We start from the raw sequence: 9537 nt of genomic DNA, 5'->3' as shown, positions 1-9537 counted from the left end.
AAGGTCTGAACCAGTAAAGGGAATTATGTATCACAATGGATAGAAACTAAGCTTTTGGTGGTGAGCACACTGTAGTGTATACATTAGGTGAAATAGAATGTTGTACACATGAAACATATATGTTATAAACCAATGTTACCTCAATATATTAAAATATTTAAGTACAGTATTCCATCTACACTGACAAAAGATGAAATAAACTACATGAACATTTAACATCAGAAGAAAATGAGTATTTTACTGAAATGCAGTTGAAAGAAGAAACAATTGAGGAGGAAAACAAAGAATGAGAAGAAAAATCATTATTGAAAGAGAAAAAAGGAAAATAAAGACAGAGTTTTGTGGCTAAAAAGTTAGATAGCAATTCAAATAATGCTGCGAGAAGGTCCATGTTGAGTTGCTTTATATCCGTCAGAAGGTGTGTGAAGAGTGGAAAGCACAGGCAGAATTCAGTGAGGAGCTGAAGAGGTAGAAGCTGGTGGAAGAGGAGATGGTCTCAGAATCCTGGGAGAAAGACCAATGAGCCAAGAAAAACTGAGAAGCCCAGGAGGCGAGGAGACAGAAAGAGCTGGTGGAGAACACACACCAGGGGCTGGGCACCCAGGTCACCAACATCAAACACAAGAGCGGGTGGTGCAGCGACAGAGAAGAGGAGAAACAACGGTACAAAGGGTAAACTTGAGAAAGAACAGTATAAGCTAAAGGAAGAGGAGACAAAGCAGGAAATTAGGACCTTTTTGCAAAAAGCCCTCTGAGAGAAGGTAGGACCTATTCAACAGGAATAGAGAACAGAGCAGGACTTGAACATGAAGCTCATGCAAAGGGCCCTTCAAAAGTTCCACGAATAGGGATTCCCTGGTGGCGCAGTGGTTAAGAGTCCGCCTGCCGATGCAGAGGACACGGGTTCGTGCCCCGGTCCAGGAAGATCCCACATGCCGCGGAGCGGCTGAGCGCGTGAACCATGGCCACTGAGCCTGCGCGTCCGGAGCCTGTGCTCCGCAACGGGAGAGGCCACCGCAAAAAAAAAAAAAAAAAAAGGTCCATGAAGAGACTAATAAGAAAGAAGCAAGAAAAGAGAAGACATGGGAAGAAAACGGAAGCTTTCTCAGGGATATTTAGCAGAGCAACGTGAAGAGGAAGATGCTTGGGAGAAAGAATTAGACAGAATAATAGAGGAAAAGAAGGAAAAGAAGTTGGCTGAGAAGGACAGTTTGCTGCGACTTGACAGGAAGGAAAGGAAACAACGTGGGAATGAGGTCATGTGTACAAGAAAAGTTCAAGTGCAAGAAAGCTTGCAAAGAAAAGGCAAAGAACAGGAAGAAGGTGCTATGGAATAGGATCCCACAAATGAAGGTCTTGAAGAACTTAACAGAGAGTAGGAGAATTTTGCAAGAGGCTACGGTTTAGCCCAAGAGTACAGAAGGCTGCTGCAGATGCAAATATCCTACCAGCTGCAGTCTCAGGAAGCAGAGGAGGACGAAGTTTCAAGCAGAGATAGCAGCAAACAAGATTTGTCAGGACAAGATCCAGGAGATCTGGATCACCCATCAGGTGTCATCCAGAAACATGCACCCCATGTGGACAGTTTGTCATAATAAGCTTCCAGCATAGTCTCATAAACGCCAACATATTTTTTCTCAGTCTTTTAATATTTATGACTACAATATGCTTGTATGTTCTTTAAAAATAACAAAGTACAGTAGCCTCTTCAATTTTATCACCATTCTTGCAGACCCACAGGCAGCCCAGCATGTTATTATTAGGAGGGACATTCCTTAGAACTGGCGATCTGTTTCCATGAGAGTTGAGAATTGGCAGACAGAAAAAAAAAAAATTGCTTTACTACTCCAGGAGGCTGGTGACAATGGGCCAACCAGCTGTGATCTTGGGATTAATGGATAGCGACAGAAGCCACCAGGTTCCTGGGCATCTCCTGATCTCGAGGCAAAGAAAGTTAACACGAGAGGGGAACAGTGTGGCTGAGCCAGGCAGGCCTCTTCTGGAAACTGGCAGCCCCTCCTGGGGTCACTGAGGTGACAGGCCTGGACAGCCGGCTGACCTCCTCAAGTATCTGCAGTAACCTTGGATTTTTGTCCCAGGCTCCTCTGGGTGTGCTAGCCTCTTCTAGGGTTTTTCAGCATCCCTGTCCCAGGGCCTTACAAGGAAATCACTTGGCTGCCCCAGGCTGTGGCCAGGAGCCCTTGATCATTGCTGTGCAGGTGGGACCCCTCCCCCTCCTGACTCTACAGCTGGCTAACGTTTCCTTCCCTCCTTCCTGCCCCAAACTTATACAAAACAAGTCTTCAGGGTCTCAGTGGGGACCCTGGGGAGAGAAAGGGGTCAAGCACATATAGTGAACCTACCATCTTCACAGAATCCTTGGAAAATTATATATTACATTTTTGTTATAATTTCTAAGTAGTTTTACTTTTCCCACACATTATATGTTCTTTGAGAATAGAAATTTTATCTTTTAATTCTCTCTTATCTCTTTCATGGTGTTTGGTTTAAATTTGAGATTCAGTAAATACCTTCTGCTCCCAGAATCCCCTTTACAGGCAATTCCAAGTCATACCTGTAGGTGGGGCAAGTGATATATTTCTCCTGCCTGAGAAAAGCAAGCCAGGATTCCACGAGGTAGCTCTCAGACTTTCTGAATTTTGATTGTTTCTCAAGCTTGGTAAGGATTTACCTCATATGAAAGAGGTGGGTAAAAAAATCTCCTTTAAGTCTTAAGAAATTGTTTCTATGGGTGACGGAGAAAATGAGTAACTTCTCAGCCCACACCTCACAGCATTAGCTAAGTGAAATGGTTCTTTCAGAAAGTGAGAAGAACAGATGTCAGAAGGTAAAAAAAAAAAAAAAAAAGTGCTAAAAATAGTAGGTTCTTCTGCCAAGATTTTATCATCTGGGGTTTTGATTTAAAATTCCATTCAGATGCTATTTGTTAAATACGATTAAAAAAAAAAAAAAGTCATCCCCCATCCCGCCTCCACGACGGGCTGGAAAACTTACTTTTGATGCTTCATTGACCTTGGCTGTCCACCCTGTTCCACTGAAATGAGCAGGTTATTTTCTCTAAAAGTAAATGCCTGAGACTGTGTTTATAGATGCTAATAGATTAAGTGAAACTGCTCTCTGTGACCACTATTCAAGGGTTAAAGATCAAAGCTCACATTAGCTTTGTTAAAGTATAATCTGGCGCCTTGCTCAGTACAGCGTGATGCTGGTTCATCTTTAATGCTGTGCTTGGAGGAAGGTAGAAGGATGAATCCAAGGGGAATTCTTCTTAGTCAGTTTTTTAAATTGCCTTCATCTACCACTAAAGAGAAAGCCAGAGAACTTAAATGCGTCTTTCATTTTGGAGGAAAGAGATAGATTGACTCTGGTTAATGAAAGTATGCCTTGGATTATCTAACCAAATAAATGGCACTGGATTTTGTTAAAAAAGCAACTTGTGAGACACACACTGACCTGTAGGCAGGAGTGCTTCCTGCCTGGTGTACTTCTGTTTAATTGGGCTTCACCAGCACGAAGGTTGGCCTGGAAGCTTTCCACAGTGGTCTGCACCCTGGACTTACCCAGCACATAGAATTCACTGGTAAAGACAATAGTTAGCAAACCACAACAACATGGCTGGTTTAAATGAGCTTTTGGGCTGGCTGTGCTGGAAAGCCATGCTGTTACCTGCAGAGCTCCCACTGTATACTTGCCTACTGATGTGCTTGCCGTTTGGGGCAGGAAGTAAAGGAGAGAATGGTGGCTAGTGTCTGAGATCCTTAGATTATAGGAGGAGTGCTAGAACCTGCCAGAACCGTTTCCTTCATTCCTTCCCAAGAAGATTCTTGTAATGGGTTCAGAAGCAGCTAGACCTACTCAAAAGAAACTTAAAATGGCAAAACTTTCAAGGCTCAGGTGACAAAATATGGCATGGAATTTGGGAGAAGGCTGAATTAGGGGCTGTCTGTGCCCCAAACCAGCAGTACTCTATGCTGTTTGATTGGAACCTTTGGGGGAGTCTGGAAACAGCAAGACAGAGGTGTCTCCCTAGGTGACTGACAAGGCTGGTGTTCTTATCCTGAGTCAGCTTTGTAAGCAGCTGATGTGCACAAGCAAGAGAGGAAAATAGAACAGACGTCCTGCAGTGTCTTGAAAATGGCCTAATTATGCTCTAGCATTACTTTGGCCAATTCCTGACAAAGAGCATCCTTCTTCCCTAAGTTAATAGACAACATAATATACTTTGTTGAGAACATACCTGCAACCATCACTTGGCTTAGACTATCTCAATTCATCTTCACAGAAATCCCCTGGAGTGTTAGTATTACCATCCCCACTTGATAGATGAGGAATCTGAGGCCCAGAGAAGATAAATATCCAAGGTCTCACAGGTAATAAAAGGTAGAATTCAGATTTAAACACAAGCAGTTTCATCCCAAAGCCTATGGCTGGATACACTATAATGGACTATTTTTCCAAAGCAAAAATCCCCCACTTATATGCGTACTAGACAGAAGTGTTATCCTTACTATTGCAGATAGAAAAAAAATGTATGTGTTATGGAAGCAAAGATATAAATAGCACAGGGAACAAGGTATGAACTCCGGGTTTATGTGCCTCATCAAGGAGATCCCTGCAAGAGATTAAAATGATGTTTGTCAAGCAAATAGGACGGGGAAAGGGAGTCCAGGCAGAAGGGACACACCTGCAAAGCCTGGACAGCACTGCAGAGCATGACGTGTTGGTGTAACTGGAAGCAGACTGGTTTAGCTGGAGCGTAAGCCACAGGTGAGGACATGAGGTTGGCCAGGTAGACAAGAGTCAGATCTGGTCAGATGGGGACTTTGGGAGAGTGCATTCCCTGGTTTGGAGATAAGGAGCTTTTATCCCATGAATGGTGTCAAGTCACTAGAAGACTCTAGGCATTCGATATGTGTGTGAGGGCGGCAGTGACACAGCTAGCCTATCGTGGCAAGGGTAAGAAACTGAAAGTAGATAACTACTGTATTATTTTCCATAGTAGGGTCACTCCACTTCATTTTTTAAATTTTTATTTTATTTATTTTTTAAAATATTTTTTACATATATTTTTTATTGAAGTATAGTTGATTTACAATGTTTGTTAGTTTCAGGTGTACAGCAAAGTGATTCAGTTATATATTATATATATATATAATATATATATATAAAATGTATATTCTTTTTCAGATTCTTTTCTCATATAGGTTATTACAAAATATTGAGTATAGTTCCCTGTGCTATACAGTACGTCCTTGTTGTTTATCCATTTTACATACAGTAGTGTGTATATGTTACACCCAAATTCCTAATCTATTCCTCATCCCCCTACCTTTCCCCTTTGGTAACTGTAAGTTTGTTTTCTATGTCTGTGAGTCTGTTTCTGTTTGGTAAAGAAGTTCATTTGTATCATTTTTTTAATTCCACATACAAGTGATATCATATGAGATTTATCTTTGACTGACTTACTTCACTTAGTATGATAATCTCTAGGTACGCCACTTCAGTTTGACATTAAACAGTGTGGCCATTTCAGAGGAACTCATGCAGCCGGGGGCATTGAATGGAATGAAGTTTCCCTCCAGGGTACTCAACACAGAAATGGATGCTTTGTTCCTATTCTCCTATGGCTACAGTCCTTCCTCCGCCTGATTTCCAGGAATTTAGAATACCCCTGTTGTCTCTTTTTTCAGAATACTTGCCTGTGGGGAATTAAAATACATTTCTCAGTGTTTATATGTACAATTCAAGGTTTCAATAGAAAGTTGGCTTTCCTGGCGAGTGAGTTGACAGCCCTGGAAACCCTCCCACTGATTCTAAATAGGGAGCTGAAGTCTCTTCACCACTAGCAGGTCAATTTTGTTTGTTTCACACTTATATATATAAACACACACATATATATATGTATATATATATATACATACATATACATATATCTCTTAATGTAAATGACATTAACAGATGTATGTATATAGAGAGGATGTATCTATATATACATATAAACACACAGACATATATACACATATATCTTCATTTTATTTTTAAACCTTATTCTTGCAAGTTATAGGAAAATATCCTGATGTTTTTATTTTTTAATTTATGGGTTAGCAATACCTAATTGATAAAGTCATTATAAGACTTAAATGACATAACATATAATGGACCTAACACAGCCTGACCCAAGGCAGGCGCTTGCTCACAGCTCCATCTCCCTCGCCTTTAGCAGATTATAACTGGACGTAAGGAACTTCATACTATATTTGTCTGGACAATGTCAGGCAAAGGATACAAGTCGACCCGTGAAAAAGAATTTTCTGTTCTTTGTAATAGGGCAGTTCAGGGATGGCTGGATCCAGGGCCTCAGTTGGATTAGATCTCTCCTTCCCCTTGTCGTTCTCCCCCCTCCGCCTCCCTCCTCCTCTTTCTTTCCTTCCATCCTTCCTCTTTCTTCCTTGAAGTTGTCTCGATGCTCAGGAGTCTTCTTCCCAGAAGTGACAAAGACAGGTGCCAGCAGCTCTAGACTTAAACTTTACTGACAGAGCAGTCTTGAAAGGGGAGAACACTTCTTTCCAATAGCTTGATGGAGAATGTCCCAAAAGGCTGGCATGACCTCAAAGCCATAAGAAATCTGAGAATCATTAGAAAATTATTATCACAGCCTCTTGGTGTCATATAGGTGCATTGTGCCAGAATACTGCATGGAATTCTGGTAAATTCCAATAAAGAAAAAGAAATAAGCTGGCAAATACTCACACAGAGACAATTACTCTGACTGAAGGTGTGACGGGGACTCCCGATTGGGTCATAAAATAAAGATTTGATTCTAGCCTAGAAAAATGAAGGCTTCAAGCTTGTACATAGCAAGCCTTTCTGCAGCAGAATAATTTAGAAAATCCAAAGACCAGTGCCCTTATAAGGAGAGAGACACTGAGACACACACAGGAGGAAGAAACTCATGTGAAGACAGAGGCAGAAATTGGAGTGTTGTAGCTACAAGCCAAGGAACTCCAAGAACTGCTGGCAACCACCAGAAGCTAGGAAGGAGCCATGGAACGGATTCTCCCTCAGAGCCTCCAGAAGCATGAGAGAGAAAAATAACTCTTGTTTAGCAATCCAGTTTACAGTGATGTGTTTCAGCAGCCTTAGGAAACTAATACCAATTAGATGGCAATATGTTGCAATGGAATGAAAATTAAAATTCTCAGCAAAAGCTCTTAGTTTAGTTCACTCTACCTTTTTACAACCCATGAAGAAGCCAGTTATCATGCTGAGAGTTTCCTTTTATCTGTAAAATGGGGATAATTATGTTTTTTTCTGTTAAGTTAGAGGATTATATGAAAATCGAATCAAGTCTTTTTAAACTATACTGGATATTCCAAAGTGTGTTTAGTTGAACTTGAGGGTCTATAAAGATGGGTTCTATGGTGAAGTAAGTTTAGAAAATCCTACACGTATGACTTTTCTCGAGAAGACTCACAACACAGGTTATTAGATAAAACACTAAAAGAAGGACTGTAATTTGGAATCTGTTTAGTCTTCTTTAACCCCATCTTCTCCAGATTTCTTTGACCATGAAACATTGCCTTTGAGGAACTTCAATTCATATCTTATAGATGGTTGCATTGATTTGGAACACAGTTTGGGAAACACTGCACTATGCCATTGTAAGATACTCTAGGAATTATTTGTGTAATAATTTATGTTGCATATACGGGAGAACACTTGGGAAATCTGCAGAAATCATCACACGTCTTCATGGCAGTGTTCCTACATTTGCATGTTGCCCACTGACTTCTGGTGAATGGAATTGAAAGAGGTGTGTAAGTGGAGTAACAGGTTTGATAAAATGCATACTCCAACCCCAAGTTCAGGAGCAACAGAAGTTCCTCTGCCTCCAGAAGGATGGCAGGAAGAAAACAAACATCTACTAAGACGCCTCCATCTTCTGGGCCCCATGACAGACAATTTCACAAATGTTATTTCATTGAAATTTTTGTGGTCTTAATATTTGTATCCTAAAACTCACACATGAAAAGTATACTTAAGTATGAACATATATTTCCTTTAACACCAAAAACAACTTAAAATTACATTATTTATTAGTACTTTTTATTGGCAATAGAACATAAAATAAGTATTTAACAGACTAGCCCAGAATCCCAGACCATGTGTATTTTATTTAAGAAAGACCCTTTCAGGACTTTCATCTTATTGAAGCACCGGTCCTTAACGGTCCTTACAACTCTAAGCTGTGAGCTAATTCATTCATTGTCGTAACTATGGGAACATAGCAGTGAATATAAGAGACACAGTCCTGACTTCCTGGAGCTTGTATTCTAGAGGAAGGAGACTAAACACAAACAAAGAAATGAGTATGAATATATGTAAGATGATAGTAACACCATGGAAAATATTAAGCAGGGAAGTAGAATTGAGAGTGAGATGTGTTATTTTAGATGCAGGGTCAGAGAAGACCTTGCTGAGCAAGGGACTTTGTGCAGAATCTGATGGAAATGTAGGACTGCTCAGGATACCTGGGGACAGAGAAGACAGTACCAAGCAAAGGGGACAGCAAATGCAAGCAACCTGCCTGCAATGGGAGAATACTTAGCATGTTCATAGAACAGCAAGGAAGCCCAGTGTAGCTGGAACAGAGTCACTACGGGATAGAAAAATAAGAGATGAGGTCAATCAATGGAGAGTGAGGACACAAATCATGTAGGGACTTCACAGGACATGATGGTAAGACTTTGACTTTTACTTGGAGTGAGTCAAGAAGCAATTTAGAGTTCTGAGCAGATAAGTGGTATGATATGACCTATATTTACAAATATCATCCCTGTGGAGACTATGACTATGGTGTGGGAAAGAAGACTGTGGAAGCAGGAAGACCAGTTAGAGACAGTTAATCCAAATTATTCTAATTGAGAGGTGATGGGGGCTCAGTCCAGGGCTCTTCTGTAAAGGTGCTGAGCGTGTGAATGTGATTTGGAGACAGAGCTGACAGAACTGGCTGATGGATAGCATGTGAGGTATGAGAGAAAGAGGAGTCATGGAAGAATGTGGGGTTTAAACCTAAGCATCTAGAGAGATGGAGGTCCATTAGATGAGATGACTGTGGGTAGGGGCAAAAATTTTTTTTTCCTTTTTCCTTTTTTTTTTTTTTTTTTGGTGGGGGGTCCTGGGAAGGTGGAGAAGGAAGAATCAAGAATGTGGTTTGGGACAAATTCTATCTGAGATGACTTTTAACATCCAAGTGGAGATGATACGTAGGCAGTTGGATGTACTAATGTGGTGCTCAGAATAGAGTCTGGGCTTGAGGTCATCTCTTATAAATGATAGTTAAATCCTTGAGACTAGATGAGATCACTCAAGAATTGAGATTAGACAGAGAAGAGTAAAGGGCAGGGGACTAAGGCTTGCGGTCCATCAATGTTTAGAAAATCATTTTTAAAATTTAATATTTATTTTTATTGAAGTAACATTGGTTTATAATGCTATATAAATTTCACATGGACA

General features: G+C 40.6%; 1 pseudogene across 1 annotated transcript; it reads left to right on the top strand.

Annotated features, from left to right (window-relative positions):
* Positions 1-200: 200 nt before the first annotated feature.
* On the top strand, positions 201-848 carry LOC309819804 (cilia- and flagella-associated protein 53-like; annotated as a pseudogene). The gene has a single exon. The product of its transcript is annotated as a cilia- and flagella-associated protein 53-like (transcript).
* The last annotated feature ends 8689 nt before the right edge of the window (positions 849-9537 follow it).

The sequence above is a fragment of the Grampus griseus genome (genome assembly GCF_964374135.1).
Source record: "Grampus griseus genome assembly, chromosome: 3".
NCBI classification, from domain to species: domain Eukaryota; kingdom Metazoa; phylum Chordata; class Mammalia; order Artiodactyla; family Delphinidae; genus Grampus; species Grampus griseus.
The sequence above is the reverse complement of the archived record's forward strand: the minus strand, read 5'-3'. Positions and strand labels throughout refer to the sequence as shown.